Below are 19,240 nucleotides of genomic sequence, written 5' to 3'. Positions count from 1 at the left end.
TGCTCTTATAGTTGCTCGATGACAATTCTCTTGATAACCCTTTCATTCCTTCATAACTCTTAGATAACTCTTAGATAACCTCAAAATGAATGAATGTCTTTAAATATAACATGACACACAAATGAAAACAAATGTGTATTAGGTTGACTCACAATGTCTAGTGAAAAGATTGACAAAGTTTAAAAATTATATTATGAATTTAAAAAATGTAAGGATCAGAATTGTGATTGCATAAATGATCTAAATTAAGTTTATACTTATTAATTTGAAATAAAATAATAAATAAAAGATTTGATGATGAAAGCAATCTTTGAAATAAATAATAATAAAATTAAACTATAATAATATCTTAATTAAATTCAAATAAGAATATCCTACTTGTAAAACAGTCGATTTATATAAAACACTCTTAAGAAAAAACCCAAATATAAAAAAACATATATATTACAATTTTCATTCATTAATTAATTTTATTTTTGAAATTTATGTAAAGAAGGTAGGTATCATTTGAAGGCAGAAGCGACTTTGAAGCCTTCCAGCCACGTAAGACAGAGTACGAGAACAATGCTATACCAACAGCTAAAACTACTCTTAATGGCGCTTAACAAACGCTTCATAGAATAATATTCTGTTAAACTCCGTATGCGGGAAAATGCTTCGATTCCCGCGATTTGATATGCGGTCAACAAGAATTAAAGCAGAATAGTCGACGACCCGCGTCCATTTTTTCTACGTTCTTTCTCATTTTGCAAATTTACCTCAATCTGAGTAAGCAAATAAAAAGCCTGGGTTATAATCTGGGAATGTTCGACTCAGCTGGGGTTTAATGTTGGAAGCGTAACAGTCAAGCTGAATTTGCTCCCATTGGAGTCTACGGTCTGGCCTGCTAAAGGTAGCTTAAAATCCTTTCATTTTTAGTTTTAGCGTGAGATCACTTTTATAATTATTTACGTTAAACTTTTTTCTGAAAAGCACTGTGAAATTTTTATATCAACACTGCATGATCTATCAGTAAGATGAAAAAAAATGATAAATGATAATAAGATTTCGTCAGCTGCTTACTATCAATTCTGAGTTCTTTGCCAAATTTCGAACTTTGTGGCTACAAAGATCACTTGTAATCTTCTTTGCCGTAGTTGAATTTTGCGTTTTCAGTTCGAAATCTCTTTATTTTGCTGCAAATATTTTTAATTTTCAGCAATTGTTTATAAATTTTGCACCATTACTCCATTCCAAGTTTGGCATTAATTTTCGGACCAAAAATCCATCTATATTGTGAGTAAAATTTATATTTCTTATAGTTTTACAAGCCGCAAGTTTTTTAAATTTCATCAATTACTTATAAATTCTGGATTATTACTCCAGTCTGAGTTTCTTATTTCATTTGAACTGTTAGATAAAAAAAGCATTCATCATTTTCTATATTCTCTATTTTTTTAACCATTTATTTGTAATTACTTTACTTAGCTGTAAGCAACTTGAAATTTCGTCAATTGCTTATGAATTTCGGACGGTTACCTGGTTTGGAGTTCCTCATTTGACTGGGAAATTTTGTCCATTTGTTATTGTTATCAAATCTAGGCAGACGCAATGCTTATCATTACAAATTAAAAGTTCATCCACATAAACAAGTTCAATCTTTTTCTATAAATTTCAGAAATACACAAATACACAGCCAAAAAAATGTTCATTATGCTGAGAGGCATCTACAATGACATCAAAATGTCCGTAAACAAAAATCCATTTTTGAAACAATTTGACATGTAAATGACGGGTAAACGCATGAAATATGCCATGTTTCAATTTTTGTGGAGGTGTTATTTTATTTTTCCAAATAAAATAGAACCCTCGCCACTTGTTTCCAACTAGATTCACAACTTTTTGCATGCAGCAGTTCAATGGATTTGTATTCTTGGTGTTTAGTAAGAACATTTATTTTACAATGATTCTCTTTTTGTTGGTTGAAAATTTTGTACACTTGGGGAAATATACAAAATTGTGGTTTCAACCATAGTGTGTGAGTAAAACTCTCCTAATTAAGGGAAGGCTCCCCCTATCTATCTACAACTTAAAACTAAAATAGGATGGAACAACAGTCTTTCTTCTTCTTTCAAGAAAGCCAATATCCTTTTCTCTTCACAGAAAAGCAAAGTTACCCCGAGTTTCTGGGACGGGGACGGCAGGGGACGGCGGGACGCGTTTCCGGGACGACAAATTTTTTTGCCAAATTTGGTGACGGCGGGGGACGGCAAAGGGGACGGCTATTAAAATATAGGAAATATTTAAAATATATAGGAAAATTTCAAAATTCTAAATGTTCATATGAAAACATGGATAAAGCATGCATACATACATTATATTCATATGAAAACAATAAAACATGGAAATGGCATGTGTATGATACTATGAAAAGTTGAAGACATTTTAGAATGTAAATTCTGAACATACAACATTGTTAATACTCAATAGACAATATGCAATTATGCATTCATAAATCAGAATTTCAATTCATTCACATTGTCAATATGCATATCATAATAGATATTAAAGAAATAACATACAAAATGTCAAAACAAAGAGGTTAAATTTTCCCTACTTCTATCGACGCGGTTTCCCCCCATATTTTTCAACGGGGGTTTGGGGGCAGCGCCCCCAAGGTGGGGTCAAGGGGCATCGCCCCTTGCGGGGTCAAGGGGCAGCGCCCCTTGCGCGCTCCCTGTCGCGATATAGGGCGGGGTCGAGGGGCAGCGCCCCACGAGGCCAAAAAAACTTATTCTTTCATAAAGGTGTTGGGTGTTATTTTTCTATTAACTCGCCGAGTTTGGCGATTTTTGGGCGATTTTCTAATCTCTGTGTCAAAATGCCCAAAGGCTACACTGCTGCCATATAGTTTCATTGTCAAAATTATGAATTAAATTAATGTTATCTTTTAATTTTTTTATTTTTACTAACAATTTGAATTAATAAGGGGCCTATATTAGAAAATTTTTTAAAAAATTTGAAAATACAACTTTTTTTAGTTTTTTAATATTTATTAATGGCCTTAGATAAGGGGGACGTCTAGCCGTCCCCGGGACGGATTGGGGACGTCCCAGCCGTCCCCGGGACGTACGGACGTCCCCCAAGGCTAGGGCAGGCGTCCCCCCGTTTCGGGGACGTCCCCTAAAAATATAGGGCAATTTGGGGACGGGGGGAAACGTCCCCTGGCCGTCCCCAAGTCCCCGAAACGTCCCCGAGACGGGGACGGGGGTTTTCAGGTCGGGGACGCGTCCCCGGGTAACTCTGCAGAAAAGTGATAACAATTTAACATAAAACAACAGTAACAATTTTTGAAATGAAATGAGAGAAAGGAAATGAATTTTCCTGAAAGCTCAAAGACTTCCGTCACTTCCTTTGGGACGGGACAACAATGTCAAGTTCAAAGTCTTGATTATGTGAAGTCCCATCTACCCTTTTTCTATATTAATGATATTCAGAACAAATTATATCAGCACAAGGACTGAAATACCTTATGCTCTTCTACGTAAAACAGTAAGAACTAGTACAAGCTCAAAGACTTACAACTATTTCTTACAAAATCTACTTTTAAACTCTCTTAAGAATAAGTGCAAGCACAAAGTCTTACAACTTTTCTCAATAGAACTTCTACTTTAACTAAATTAATCTCCAATATTTGCAGCTCAAAGACTACAAATCAGATTCGATTAAGCTCTTAAAGAAACACTTGCAAGAAAGATAATATGGAACACAAACTCAAGAATGTAGCACAAAGACTCAAAGCTTGAGTAATTTTTTTCTATTTCTTTCAATTCTTAAATTCACACATGAAAGCTCAAGGACTTCTTTGCTGCAAATTTGACAGAGTTTTTGCTTGCTTTCTAAAAGATATCAATTACAATAGATCCCTCAAGTATTTATAGAAGAGGAGTCTTGATAAAAACGTGGGAGGATCCTAACTAACTTGAGAGATTCTCTCAACCACCAAGACTTATTCAATAACTAACTATGACTTATTCCAACTACAGTCCTAATTGAACACAACTTGTAGTTGCTTTACATGTGATTACAAAAGTGCAAGTAAAAACTTGACTTGCAATTTACAAAATGTTTTTAAATGTAACTTGTCAAAAGAAAAATTATAACTAAGAGATTACAATTTTGAAAAATACAACTAAGTGTTGAAAAACACTTAAGTTGCAGCGTGAGAAGATATGAATCCTTCGAACTTCTGGATAATCATTTGCAACTCATCAGGATTTGGCTCATTGGTATTTTTGGCCATGATCATGGTTTTCACGATAACATCGCTGCAGCGAAGGATTGTGACATTATTTCTCTCAAAGGAAGACTAAATTTCCCGCAAGTAAGCTTGACAAGTCACTAAGGCTTGAATGGATGCTGCTGAAAATGGTTCACTTTTCCACTCTTGACGGATCTTCAACTGCAGATCAGAGAGAACCTTTTCTTCTGCCAATAATTCCCCATCATGACCCATGATGTTGCAAGAAGCTTTCTGACAATGAGAGATCATATCTTGAAAAACTTCCATTTGCAGCCTCATAGCATCGTCAATGTCTTCAATAAGTGACTTAAGAACAAGGGCTTTGTTCTCCAAGAGCTCCTGATATTCCAAGTACACAACTCTTGAAGGAATTACCTGATGTTCTAGAAGAACACTTAACTTTTGTTGAGGAATTTTAAGCCAAATAGTCAAGTTGTCTTCTACCTTTTCCAAGTTCCGTTTGAAAGTATCAGAAACTTGGTTCAATTGTTCTTCAATGGTCTTCAACTTGACCATCATTTGGAAAACCTCCTTCAAGATTTGTGCACATAGATTATGAAGCTGATCAACCCAAGATTCCAATGCCTGTACCTTTTGAGCAACTCTCTCAACTCCTTGAAATGATTCTCGTGCCTCGGTAGAACTTGAAGGATTACTCACTTCACCAGCAGGTTTTGTGATCTTACGAACAGCTGCAACAAGTTGCCTATTGTCCTCTTCTAGCTTGTCTTTCTTGGCTAGAAGCTCATCATACCGTTGTACTAGTGAAACTACAAAATACTGTGCATCATGCTTTACTACCTCATGCGTTTGCTTACCCAACTCTACCCTTGTGACTTTGTAATCAGCAGCTGACATCTCTTCATGTGGCTTATCTGCAAGAGGTTCAACAATTTCAGCCACCTTCATCTTACTACCATCAATTGTTACCCTTGAGATTGTTTTGGCTCTTTTAGCAACCTTGGGCATAGATTGCTTAAGCTGCTGGTAATCAAAGGCATCGGGAGAAATCTCTTGCTTCTTCCTCTTGGGTGTGAATGAACCAAGCTATGGAGGTAAAGCCATCAACTCTCCTTCGGTAGCAGCTGCAAGCAAAGGAGAAGCAGTTTCTGTTTGAACAACTGTGGTCATCTTGGGGGAAGTATCTGTCTGGATGGCAACCATGGCTTGCTCGGTAACTAGAGGACATGAAGTTTGTTTCATAAACTCCTCAAAGCTAGAAGTAGAGGTATCAATCTTTGATAGATGAATGCATGCAGGAGTATCCTCGAAGATTTCCAGCAGACTCTCTTGTTGATGATCATTAGGAGGCTCAACTGTTGAAATAGGGACGACATTCTGAGGAGACTCCTCTATTACTATGTTAGGAGGAGATAGAAGCAATTCCATGGAAACTGAGGAGGGAATCTCATGAGGTGACTCTGAAGCTAGTGACTTAGGTGCATCATCTGATTGCTGTCCTTCTTCTGGATCATCAGGATTGATCACATGAACGTGAAGCTGAGACTTTTCTTTCCCTTGAACTGTCGCCTCCTCAGGAGGAAGTACTATTGCTCGACTAACCCATAATTTGATCCTAGTACCTGAAGATGATGCACCTTCCTTATTGTCAATCTAAATCTCAGACTTACGTCCAAGAGGCCCCGTAGAGTCGTCTTCTTTTCCAACCTCGATCTTGATGAGTCTAACACCATTATTTTTGAGCCAAGTATTAGTGTTAGCTAAGATAGGCTGAAATCTTTCAAGAATGGAAGTGCATTCTTTATGTGACCATTGGATTAAAGGAAGTGGTCCTTTCTGAACCCTTTGCGAGACATACTCTGTATCAAGCACATTCCCATCATCAACCTTTCCAGAATGTCCACCAGGTTTAGATCAATAACTTGCTCAACAGTAAGCCTGCAGTAGTCCATCTTGAGAACCTCCATTTCTGTACGGAGATCTACCCAGATATCCTCAATACGATGCACATGTACGAAGGACTTTTTGATCTTTTTCTTCATACCCCGGTAGTCAAAATCTGCCCTGGACTTAAAACTTTTGAGTTTAATCTCCTGCATCTCAGTCTCCATAGCTTTGGCTTTGACGGATGTGACAAGAGAATACCGACCAATCTTCAATGGGTTTGTTGTAGAAATCCCCATTTCGACCTTATGTTTGACAGATTGATGAGCGTGCACAACCGTGATCTGTCTCCCCAACTCCATAAGAATGATCTTATTAGTCGGGTATCTAGGAAGCATGTATGGCTGTCCACAATAGCATCCGACTCTCATATAAGTAAAGGTTGGGAATTGAAGAAACAAGCACCCATACTCATTCACTCTTTCCCATGCTTCATCTGACACCCGTTTGTTCTTTAGAGTCTTGCTAAACTGGCACATGAAGTAACCAAAGAATGCATCTTGAACTCTTCTGAAATGTAATCTGCTGGGTCTCAAAGGCAGCTGATCATAATATTCCCACACAGGTATGAGCGAACGATCACCCTTGGTAGAAAGACCAAGGAAATGTCTGAGTGATGCTGTCAAATACACTAAGTATGAATTCATGTAGAAAGTCATGGTAGTAGGGACTGCTGCAAGTTGTTCTCACAAAGCATCACTGATAATCTCTCCTCATGATATATGATGGGACTGCCTTATAAACATGGTAAACTGATACATCCAGGGCTCAAAAACATTAGAGTGTTCAAGACCCATCATCCTGCTGAGGAGAGTAATGATGTCTCTAATTTCCCACTTAAAGTCACAACGGTACAACTTAGCCCACCTCGTGAAGGCGGCTTGTGGCTCATGAATCCACCTGTTAATGTGACGTTTGCAGTCCTTTTCCCTCTTTAACATAGTACTCAGCCGCACTATCCTTTGAAATTTCCATATAAACAGGTGTTGGTGGTATTCTAAAGACTCTCAATAGTATCCGCATCAAGGCGGATTATTGTCTCACCATCATCATTTCTAATGGTTCTTGTCTCCTTGTTGAAGCGATGGGCGCAAGTGAGAACAAATACAGGTTCTAGGGCAGCCACTGGAAAAGAAGATGCATGATGAATATGGCTGTCCAACAACCGCTGCATATTACTATCTTGTGGATCCTCCACCCTCTTAATGAATTTTGACATGTCAACATGCCCTATCTCTGTATCCTTGATATGATCCAAAGGAGAGGAAACTTGTGAAGGTGAAACTTCATTCTGGTACTTGTCATATTTATACTTCTTCTTCGGAACGGGAGATGATGGCAAATCTGACATTGGAGGATAGCTTGGTATGCTGCGATGAAGACTTAAAAGTGTTAAGGCAACATCATAATCAGCTGCAATTAACATTTTTCCTTCTTCAAATGGGTAGAACTCCAGCCCTTGCACTTCACAACTTTGTGAGAGAAAGATGGGAAATAAATGGGAATGTTGGAAACTTGATTTTGACCAATTTCGGATCTTGGGGAGGGTTTTACAAGTATACAAGTGGGGAAGAATGAACATGCAATCAGATTTTTAAAACCCATATGTAAGTATACTTGTAAAACGGAAAATGGAGAAATGAGTGAAAAATGAGGTCTGGACATGTGGGAAATGATGTGAACGGAAAGTATAGATACAGACAATATAGATGGATAAAAATGGGAAGATTTTGGGAATGTCATTTTCAAGAAAATGAGAACTTTCAACATGCAATCCGGTTCTAAAAACCCGAGTTTGGAAAAATGGGTACTTTTCATCTTTGCAACTTGGAATTTCGACAAAAGATGGTTAAACTCTTATAACCATAAGGGAAGATCAATTATTTTCATCCGACTTGTAATCGGGATTTAAAATCCTGAATACAAGTAAAGAGGGAAAATGGGGAAGAACAATGCAATTCACAAATTGCTTTGCAAAGGGGAAAATCTCTCTCACAAAACTGATTTTAGGGCAAAACCAACATATACAAATTTACAACTAGAATGTAAAAACAAGAAAACAAGAAAATGAAACAAGAAGAAAAGAAAACATACCTTGCTTCAATCCGAAATGCCTCTTCAAAAGATGAAACAATCTTTGAATGAAGAAGACAATCATTTAAATAAGCAACAAATCGAACTTGAAAACCCTAGCCACGTTTTTGAAAAACGTCTTTAGCATAAAAAACAGCTAGCAAAATGGCAAAAGAATTGGTCAAATCTCCCTTAAATCTCAACACCTAGGGTTGAGGAAGCAAAACGATATGGGAGAGAAGAGATTCATGGCATCTTGGAAGACAAAAACTTGGTGTTTTGGCAAACACGTGTTGCTATTATAACGCCTTCAAACCAGCAAATAAATCCACCAAATGGCATGGAAAGCGTTTCAAGATGCATGAAAATAGCTAAGAATTCAAAATGCCTTCCTCCTCCTAAGATTTCTCCACAAAAATCGGTGGAAAATGTCAACCAAATCCTTCAACAAATTCGCCTAAGAAGCTGGTCAGGTTCTTGGAAGAATGCAACAAGTTTTATTTTGCATGTAAGAATGAAAATCGGGTTTCCTTTTTCATTTTACGAGTTTAAAATGACACTTTTCTTTCCACAAGGCAAAATCGGATTTTAAAAACCCTTTAGCAAGTTTAAAATGCCTTTATTTTCACTTATGGAGCAAATTGGGTTTTTGAGACTCAATTGCAAGTTTAAAATGTCACTTTATTTTCATTCTAGGCAAAATCGGGTTTTTGAGAGAGAAATACAAGTTAAAATAACTTGTAAGGGGAAGATAAAATCCCCTCAACAAGTTTTAATAACTTAATACATGTGATAGGGGAATGAAATCCCCATTACAAGTAAAAAGACTAAAATAGGAACTTTATAAAAGAATTACAAGTGACTTTTTAAATTTGCAATTTAAAATTAACTTGTAACTTATCCAAAAAATCCCTATTATGACTTAAAAAGCCAAAAAGCATCAAGGGGGAAATAAAAAGTAAGTTACAAGTTCTTTTTCAATAAAGTGCACTTGTAATTAGCTAAAAATTTCCCTACAAAGACTAAAACAAAGGAAAACATTAAAACTTGCGACTTAAGGAAAATTTCCCACCTGCAGTCTGGGAGAAAAAACCCGAAATTGAAGGAAAGACATAGAAAACGAACCCAGAATGCGATGAAATTTGAAACGTGGTTCGAGGATGGATTGAGGATAAAGCCAGTCCAAGGGAGAAGCAAAATTCCGCCTTTGGAAGCGTGCCATAGAGTAAAATTTTCATTTCTTGACAAAATTTTTATGTAATGGTCCATCATTTTTGAAAACAAAAATGAGGGCAACACTTCTATTATAAGACATCTCTCGGCATATTTTACATATATTTTTTAAATATAAATATATTAGTTATTTATCTTAATGAGATAAAGACATCCATTTTTATCTCCCAAAATAGTGGTAGCTTGTTGAACATTTACCATATATAAATATTACTTTTGTCTTGAATCTAGCTGTGCAAATTTGTGTCTGCTATACCCTCAATCTCCAAGTTTCTTCACTGTTTAGGTATTGTTGAAGACATAAGGCTGGCCATAATTATCTCCTTAAAATATTGGTAGCTTGTTGAAAATGCACTAATATGAATGTTACATCCCTATCAAACTCAATGTTTGTGATCAATATTGATTGTCATTGTGTATTAACCAAATTCAATTTGTGGTATCCCCCATTAGTGGGCAAGGTTGTCATGTCATATGTTTTTTGACTAACAACTTTTATAGGATGGTGGAGGTTGTGGTTGTTCATGAGAAAATAACCATGAGGTTTAAAGGTTGTCTATTGCATCAATAAAGAAGGAGAAATAGAAAAATGGTTAAATCATGGAAGGTGCACCTTTTTGCTATCATTTGCCTAGCAAAGGCACCAAGGTGCGTGTTTGACATGGTTCAACCACTTGAAAATTCTGCCTATGGTCTTGAGGTTGTTGCAAGTGCATGCAAATTCTGCTTATCAAAAGTCCGATATCTTTGCTTTGGCTGAAGTGAGTGTTAATTCTGCTTTCTTTGAGCTAACAAAAGTTCTTCCCAGTAGTCATTAAGGTGACAAATACAACTTTGGCACATGTTTAAAGTGGCTAAGCCACTTAAGATTTCTGCATGGATTTTTTAATGGCAACATGATATGTAACTTCTGACTGGCACGTTTTCACCATCCTTAACTGCTTAGACATTCTGCATTTGCAAATACGGCGGCAAAACTTAAAAGTGATGCATAGTCCCAGCTTGGTGTGACCACTTGACATTTCTGCCTGTTGCTTTGAACATGGTTGAGACACTCAAAAACTCCGCCAGTGCACGTTGTGTTGTTTGAACCATCTAAATCCTTTGCCAAAGTTTGAGAAGTTGGCAAAGACACTGAAAAATTTCACCTATGTTTGGTTCCCTGGTGGAATTCCCCATTGAACGCACCATTTGCCCAAGTCACCCATATTTCCAATAAAAAAGTTGGTGCCACAATGAGAATAGTTTTAAAGCATGCAATCCTTAAACCATTGCCTATATAATATATATGCAGTGTTCTTCACCGTTGCATTCAGACAAGTTTGTCCTTGGTGTTCATAATTAAGGTGTGGGTTCCTATTTCATCCTTTTGCAGATTTAGGAGCAGTTTTCAGCACCATTGCAGGATTATTTTTATAGTGCAGCAGTGCTGAAGGAGGTCATCAAGCTTTTTCAATTGTTTCCAGTAGCATTCTTCTTAGTTTCCATTTCTTTCAAATTCTTTCTCATCTGATACAAAGTCTTTAGATTGAGCTTGCAAGCATAATGGTGGCTGATGTTTGCTTTCAGCAGGCTGTTTTCACCATTCTAGTCATTTCTAAAACTTTGGGATAGTGCAGGAAATATCTTCTTTTAGAGATGGAGCTACATGGCATGTGACTGAGCCCAGGACCGTGTTAACAAACACCTTGCTTGGGCATATGAACATTTTGGACCCAAGAATTGGCGAAAGAATCAAGGTGGGAAGTCTTTTTTATTTCATTTTGCGACTGTCTTACAAATATTCTGCTCATATGACCATCATACAAGCTCTTGCAAGTACAATTGTGAGACTAATATCAGCTCTTTTCAAGTACCCACACTAAAACCCACCTATAGAAGATCAAGTGTCACAATTTAGAAATCTACTTATTTAGAAACCACCTCCACACTGAAGCCAATTGTGGAAGACCAAGAGTCACAATTTAGAATTCCATATTAGATGCACCTTTGGAACTTTAACTTGGGTTTCCACAATGAGAACTCAATGCTTTACCTAATTAATCTCAAACCTTTGCACAAGGTGGGAAGTCCTTTTGCTATCAAGTTGATGGAGAGTGGTCTATTTCAAGTGGAATCCTTTCTGGTCACAATTTAGTCGTTGGAGTTGGTAATAGTGTGTGCATGACACTTAGATTCAAGAACCACAAAAATCATATCGTTAGATAATCAGATGGTTGGCGAGTTAGTTGTGGAAACATTGGATATGGCCTCGAGTTTGCAGCCTATCGAGGAAACTCAAACTGTTAATTGTTTAAAGGAGCTTGCATGCAAATGATTGCTTGAGACAAAGAGACCTAATTGATTGCCAAAGATGTTGTTTTGAAATGATTTCAAAGAGGAGCTTGGTTTAATGATTACCATACCAAATAGGTTGAAAGAGAAGCTAGAGGCTTGGACAAAAAAATGGGTGTTCTATATTATCAATATCATCTATGAGGGGAAAAGATGCATTGACTGGGAACATCTCATAAGGAATAATATTCATACTTAATTGGTGAATTTCTCTAAGATAAATTCCTTTCATATGGTGCCTTACTTGGTCTACTTAATCATTCAAGCTAGGGCTTTCATAGGGTTGGATAGAATATGGATAGAGGCCATTTTTTCAGGAAATACTTATAGTTGGGGTACAAGGAGGCTATGAAACGCTGCATTAGGATTAACAATGTCCTCTTGATGCTAAGAATGAGAGATTTAGAGAACGAGGACCCTGTCTACATCTCATTTTCCCACTTTCACCTATAATAGGGTCTTTAATTTTGATTCTTATCCATATAAGCTACCCTAGTATCTATAATATTAATGGAGTATTGTAGGCAGCTACTGGTCTCTCAATATTTCTTTAGGAAGAAGCACAAGTTGGGAGCAAAATTACCTATACAAATCGGTCAATAGGTGTGCCAATGCCCTAGATGCTAAAAATATGGGGCATTCCAATTTTAATAATAAGTTCCACCATAAAAGTAGATGTTTTGATTCAAAGGGTATTATGGTAGAAAGGCCTGGAGTCAGATATGATCATGTGGTTGATATTGAATTTTTTTGGGGCAAACTGTGAGATTATTAATCTTAATTGTTCTAGATTGTATCTTGTGGCAGTTGATTTCTTTCAGATTCTTCACTAACATGTTCTTGTACAGAAAAATCCCATAGATACATGAAATCTCTTGTGAGATTGTTTTCTCTCTCCCTTGGTTCATTTCAATTGCTTCTTAGATTGGCTGACCCATATATTTTAATATCCTTTTAGCATTTTTCTCAATAGTTATTATTGACTAGTGATTCCTTTAAACCTCCTATAAACCACTTTTGATGATCCAAATTTACGAAGGCAATAATGTTAGAATGTTTGCTACTGCTTTAAATGATATCAAAATTAGTTATACACAATGAACACAATGGACATGGAATAAGTAGATCTTTCACATAGGTAGTGTCTAATACATTGTTCGGTATAGGGGTGACCCAAAGAACAATGCATTTTGCTTGTGTTAGGACTTACTATTTGAATGTTAAGAGTAGCCCCAAAAATTGTTTGGGGAAAAAATGACAAACAAAAAGTATAAGATTTTTTGAAAAAATTGGGGAAAAATTGGATTTAAAAAAATGTGAAAAATTGTAGAAATAAAGACAAAAACTTCTTTTTTTTGAAGTTTAAGGGCATTTCTATAGGATAGAGATATAGAGAGCAAATAAAATAGGGAGTTTAACCCATGACTTGTAGAAAACAGGATTTTGTTCTTCATATTCATATTGTTGATTATGTTGCATCGCATAAAACATACTTCATAGTGCATAAATAATAAATAGATGGCTACAGTTGACAAAATCTCAATTACAATATAATTTTTACAAAGTCAACCTATAAGCTAAGTACAAATTTCTACTACAAATAGAGCTATGCTATAGGGCTGTAGGTCTTGATGATGAAGCTCCTAGGTTAGAGTCTCTCCTAAATTGTTCAACCTCGTGACTACTCAAGTTGGCCGGCAAGATCCTTAGGCTCAAGAAAGCCATTAAAAAGACAATTTTCCTTTACTGAGCAGACATCATAAATTACGAAATGGCTATCAACTGGTTCATATGGGATGTAATTGTACTTGCAATTTCTAGAACAATGTGGAAGAGAACTATATTAAGAGTTTGAAAGGGAAATTATATGACAAAGGAAACAATTGCAAAATTCAACTTAATAGGTTTTGAATCAAATAGCCTAGGATAGAGTAATAGGAAATGCTTTCAAAATAGAATCTTACATAAGACCATAAATGATTTTGAAATGTTCTCACTGATAACTATTTTAGCAAGTAAAATAGTAAAGGGAGTGTTAAATATTTTCCCATTAGATAACAAAGACTTGCTAGTACAAAAGAAGAGAGCAACTATTTGAGCCACAATTTTAGCTATTACTATGCAAGTAAATTTTCCTTGATTTTGTGTATAAGTGGATGATGCAGTTAACAAAATTGATGGACTTTGAGTTGAAAGTTTGAGAGATTATAGGGTTTCAATGAAAAATTAAAGCATGAGGAACATTCCCTTTCAATGGGACAGTTGTTGAATCTTATTTAGATTGTTAAAGAGAAAATATATGAGGCCTGATTTAGGAGGGATTAAAATGTAATGTCCTCGTCGAAGGAGTAGACGAAGATCACTTGTTTAGCCTATTTAAGTCCCATATGCTAATTTCGGGATATCAGGGAATAAATTAATTAAATTAAATTAAAGTTGTCCAATAAAGTAAATTTTATGGTAGCTTTATTTTAATTAATTCAATAAAATGACTTAAGTGAAATTAAAAAGGAAATATTAAAAGTCACTTTATTAATGTGCTTTAATGAATTATTTTAAGGTGGAAGTTGAAAAGTCCTTCGAGAATGTTCTAAGGAAAATATAAAAAGAAGAATTGGAAGCTCATTTGGATATGCTTGTTTATTTTTTTTATTGTGGATTTGGAGCTTCTTGCTAGAGAAAAACCCTAGGATGAAACCCTAATAGAAATCAGTTTCGTTGGTGCAATATCTTCCCTAGCTAATTGCATGTGGAATCACATAGGTTTTATGCTTGGATTAAATGATTGGACAATTTTTGAAGTCTTGTAGGCAAGATAAATTGTTGGGAGTGATTGCAATAGTTTATAGAAATGACAAGGATAGCTGATTGATCAGGAAAAAATAGTTTTGGAGGCTGAGTGTGTCTTCTTTTCTAGGCCTCAATCTTCCACCAAGCTCGTGGTGGGAATGGGTTGTGGATTTGAGCAATTTTATCTTACCATGTGTGGTTTCTTTTAGCTAGCTAGGCTTGGCGTGTTAAACCAAATGCAAATCATGGGTTCTATGGTACTAGAAATCATTCCTAAGGTGGCATTGAAGGGTTTGGTAGCTGTTTGATTCCTCATAGTAGGTGGATGTGGAAACTTTAAGCATAAATTTGGAGTCGCTTGGAATCGAAATTCAAAGTTAATTGAAAAGAAGTGGTGTTAAGAGATATGTTGAGTGGTGCACCCAAGATTTTGACGGCTAAGTGGATGGAGAGTATTTTCAGACATGGTGAGGTTGCTTAGGCAGCCTAATGTTCGATTTCTTCTAAAACCGCTTCGGATAGTGATGGGCAATATCATGTGGATATCCAATCTATAGTAAACAAGAATATGGTGGTTTTTAGTGAAATTCCTTCATGAAGATCACTAGATAGGGGTTTTGAGCTTGTGATTGAGCTAGAGGAGGGCTCCAAGTCGTTATTACTTATTACTACTCCTTATTGACACCCAAAGAGATTCAAAGAGCAATTGAGAAAACATTAAGGAGTTACTGGATATGGGTCACATTAGACCTAGCTTGAGTCCCTTTACTTCTTGAGTTGCCCTAGTGAAGAAGAATGGGACTATGCGGATGTGCATTGACTACCATGCACTTAATTAAAAAACTATCAAAAAATAGGTATCTGATTCCTAGGATTGATGAAATTTTAGATGAGCTACATGGTGCAATATAATTTATGAAGGCTGTGTTGAACACAAAGTGGGACTAAGAGGTGGGGGGTGAATCGGTCTAAATCACTAACACAACATTTTTTCTGATTTATTAAACTTCAAACCACAACTAACATATAACTTTAATGAAATCATAAAAGCACAAAACACAATCAGCTCACAATATAGATATAAATGATTACAATGATTAGGCCACAGTCTAGGGAGTTCATTGCTCCGGATTTGCTAGCTAAGGTGCAACTCACTGCTTTTGGGCAAGACACATAGAGCTGCCAAGAGAGACACACTATCTTCCAACAGGAATAGCTGAACTGAAAAATGAATAGGATCTCCTGATCATGAAATCGACCTTGAACCTCTGTATCAAGTGTCCAATATCATGGAAGATACATTTGATCTCAAAATCTGTTATCGAACACTGTCAAAGCTCTTCTCAACTAACTTTTGAACACCTTTTCCATCAAATTTGTCTGCATATCATTCACATCCACATCACATCATTTCAAACACATTTTGCAGTTTTGTACAATCAACACATCCTTATATACAAACATATTCATTAAAAGTCTCAACAAGGTCGACCCAAAACAAAGTATATAAAATTACATAAACTAGGCCATCTAGACCAATAATATCTATTGCAGTCCACTCTAGGAGAAAGAGAAGACCTAAAAAAAGCACCACACATCCTTCTAAATTGATTCCAACGAGCTACATACTCTAACACATCCTCCAAAGCCGGCTCCAAATGAAACTTGTAGATAAATAATAAAACTTAGGAACCAGTTGGCCCAAAAGCATCTTCCAATGCAAATTACCTAATGCGGATCTCCACACACCATGGTGAGACCCAAAGAAATATTCTAACTCAACCTCCAATGCATATAAAAAACCAAAAAAGCATGATCCAAACAAGATAATCCATCTGGGCATATTGAAACCCAACACAACTAACCATACCAAGCACAAACTAGCATAACTCACTTGCAGAACAAAAACAACACTAGAGATTCAAACTGGAACATTGTACAAACCAAATAAGCATGTCCTCAAAACCGCAACACTTGAATTCACATATCCGAAAGCCACCAAACAAATTCTAGACCAGTTTGAGAGACACTCATTGTTGGCGAACAAAAACTAATCTTATCATTCCGAGCAACCAAAGGACCTGCAAACTTGATAGTACACCATTCACAGAACATTAACATTATATCCAAGTCCGCACAACATACTCTTCACAATCCAAACTAAAACATTTTTCCACAGGGGCATTAAATACTCTTTCCTGCATATTGAAACCTTTGCCACACCGATCTTTTGAAAAATCCTCATGTAAGCACAACATCTTCACCAAGCAATATGACAACATTTGAACACTCAATACCAGACCAAATATACCACAAAACATCTGCCATAACTTTATATAACTTACTATACCACATTTGAACACTCAATACCAGACCAAGTATACCACTAAACATTTGCTACAACTTTATCTAACTTACTCTAATGTCAATGATAGCACAACCTCAATGAAGATACCAATCAAACTCAACAACACTAAGCAACATATATTGACATCATACATCTCTAATCATCTTCCACAACAAACTTCAACTGAGGCATCAATCAAACTCAACATCAACACCAAGCAACACATATTGACATCATACCTATGTTACCCCAAGTTTCCGGGACAGGGGGACGGGGAAACGGGTTTTCGAGATGGTATTTTTTCCCCAGAGTAGGGGACCGTAGGGGACAACTGTGGGGACAACTATATAAAAAATAGGGAAAAATTAAAATATATAGGGGAATTTTAAATATTCGTATAAAAACATGGATAAAGCATGCTTATATATATTATAAAACCTTAACATATAACGTTTGTGTTAAATAATTTAAACTGAGAGTTTGCATGAGAGTGGAAGTCAAACAAATAATCAAAATTCAATCATTAATTATATGGGACAGCCAGAGTACGGGTTTCCGAAAGTTTCTGAGTTTCTGGAACGTCCCCGTTTTTCGGGATGGGTCAAATTATGCCGAAAACGTGTCCCCTGGTAACACTGCATCATACATCTCTGATCATCATCCACAACAAACTCAATTGAGGCACCAATCAAACTCAATAGCAACACCGATTTCTGACACCTTTAATCAATAGTACAAAATAGAGAAACCTTTAATACTTGCATGTCAACATAATAATAGCTCACCTGTCACCAACAGTCACCAACAATAGTTTGAGACTATATACAGACCAGACCACATCCAGACCAACAAGTTTGACATCAATGACAACATTCAAGACTATATCTAGACCAGACTACACCCAAACCAACAAGTTTGACATCAATGACAACATGACTCAGATTTCCAACAATCTCCGCCTTTGTCATTGATGACAACACTTATACCATCTTCAACTGAAATCTCTCCCCCTTTGACATCAAAGACAAAGGGCACACATCTGAAAACAATCACCTTCCTTCGGAGCTCTCTCCCCCTTTGTAATATTCCTTTGAACTCTTTTATCTTGACACATTCTCTTTTTCTAATACATGCAATACTCCCCTTGACAGGGACAACTCTCATCTGCAACCACTTTCCTGAAATTGAGGAAACATATACTACATCGCTCCCCTTGAGAGCAAACACTGCACCAATCTAGGAGATAGAAGATAAGCTTGGAGTCTCCTCTTTAATGATTTTCAGAGTTTACATCATCTCATGATTTGAGTACCACAAGAAACTGCCACAAATTCTTCTTCAACAATAGATAATAACATTGAATTTTGCTCCAAGAAATAAATCTACCACCATATAAACTTCTTCAGTTATCTGCATTTTAGATTGATGCCATATCTGGGTCCCCTCTTCTACATCTTTACCTAAAACTCACATTGGGAGCACAAGCTTCCTAAGCACTCTTTATCAGTCAACAATTTTGAAGGCAATTCAACACCCAAATCTTTAAGGGGGTTCATAAGATTTTTAGGCAGATCTCCCCCATGACACAACACTATGCTTAGTTCCTAGAAGAATCAGCACCAAGTGAGGGTATAGATCCATTCATAAACGTATCTTCATCTGATTTCTTCATCCACAATATTTTCAACTTCTCTTTAAGATCAATCTTCTTTTCCGAATCAATAAACTTCTCATTCCTTTCACTACAATACCTAGCAATATACCCAATCTTGTTACAATTATAGCATACTGAACCTTGCTGCAGTCCACTTCCATTCATTCCGCCATCACCAATCCTCTTGAATCTTCCATTAGACCTGCACTCAACGACCTTGTGCCCATACATACTGCAAGTATAGCAATATCCATCGAAAGATTGAACATTACTACCATACCTTGCATTCATATTTTCATTCCATATTATTCTACTTTTACACACATTAGCTTTATGACCAAACTTATTGCAAGCATAACATTGTCTATTGAATGAATGTGATCCCTTACGACTTCTGCACTCATTTTATGTCCAAATTTATTGCATGCAAAACAGTTACCATTGAAAAATGATCAAAACCTGGTTTGAGCAGTGTTGACGTGTATTTTATACACAATCATACACAGAATAAAATACCCAAAGGCATCTTATCCTCTCTTGAATAAAGTCGCTAACTGCTGAAGATTTCGCAAGAAGGATCAGTTAGGATGACTCCAATGTTCTTGTAAGTAGGGTCTCTACG

At 36.4% G+C, this 19,240-nt stretch overlaps 1 protein-coding gene across 7 annotated transcripts in view; it reads left to right on the top strand.

Moving 5' to 3' along the window:
* The first annotated feature begins 519 nt into the window (after positions 1-519).
* LOC131063623 (putative phospholipid-transporting ATPase 9) overlaps positions 520-19,240 on the top strand; it is a 265,322-nt gene continuing 246,601 nt past the window's right edge. For 3 of the 7 annotated variants that reach the window (XM_057997504.2, XM_057997509.2, XM_057997506.2), the window contains exon 1: positions 541-892. The gene's annotated coding sequence lies outside the window, so the exon portion shown is untranslated. Of the gene's footprint in view, positions 893-19,240 lie in introns of all 7 variants that reach the window. The other 4 variants (XM_057997508.2, XM_059219822.1, XM_057997503.2 and 1 more) reach the window with 3 other exon arrangements.

The sequence above is a fragment of the Cryptomeria japonica genome, chromosome 4 (assembly GCF_030272615.1).
Source record: "Cryptomeria japonica chromosome 4, Sugi_1.0, whole genome shotgun sequence".
NCBI classification, from domain to species: Eukaryota; Viridiplantae; Streptophyta; class Pinopsida; order Cupressales; family Cupressaceae; genus Cryptomeria; species Cryptomeria japonica.
This window is presented reverse-complemented; position numbering and strand designations above follow the sequence as displayed.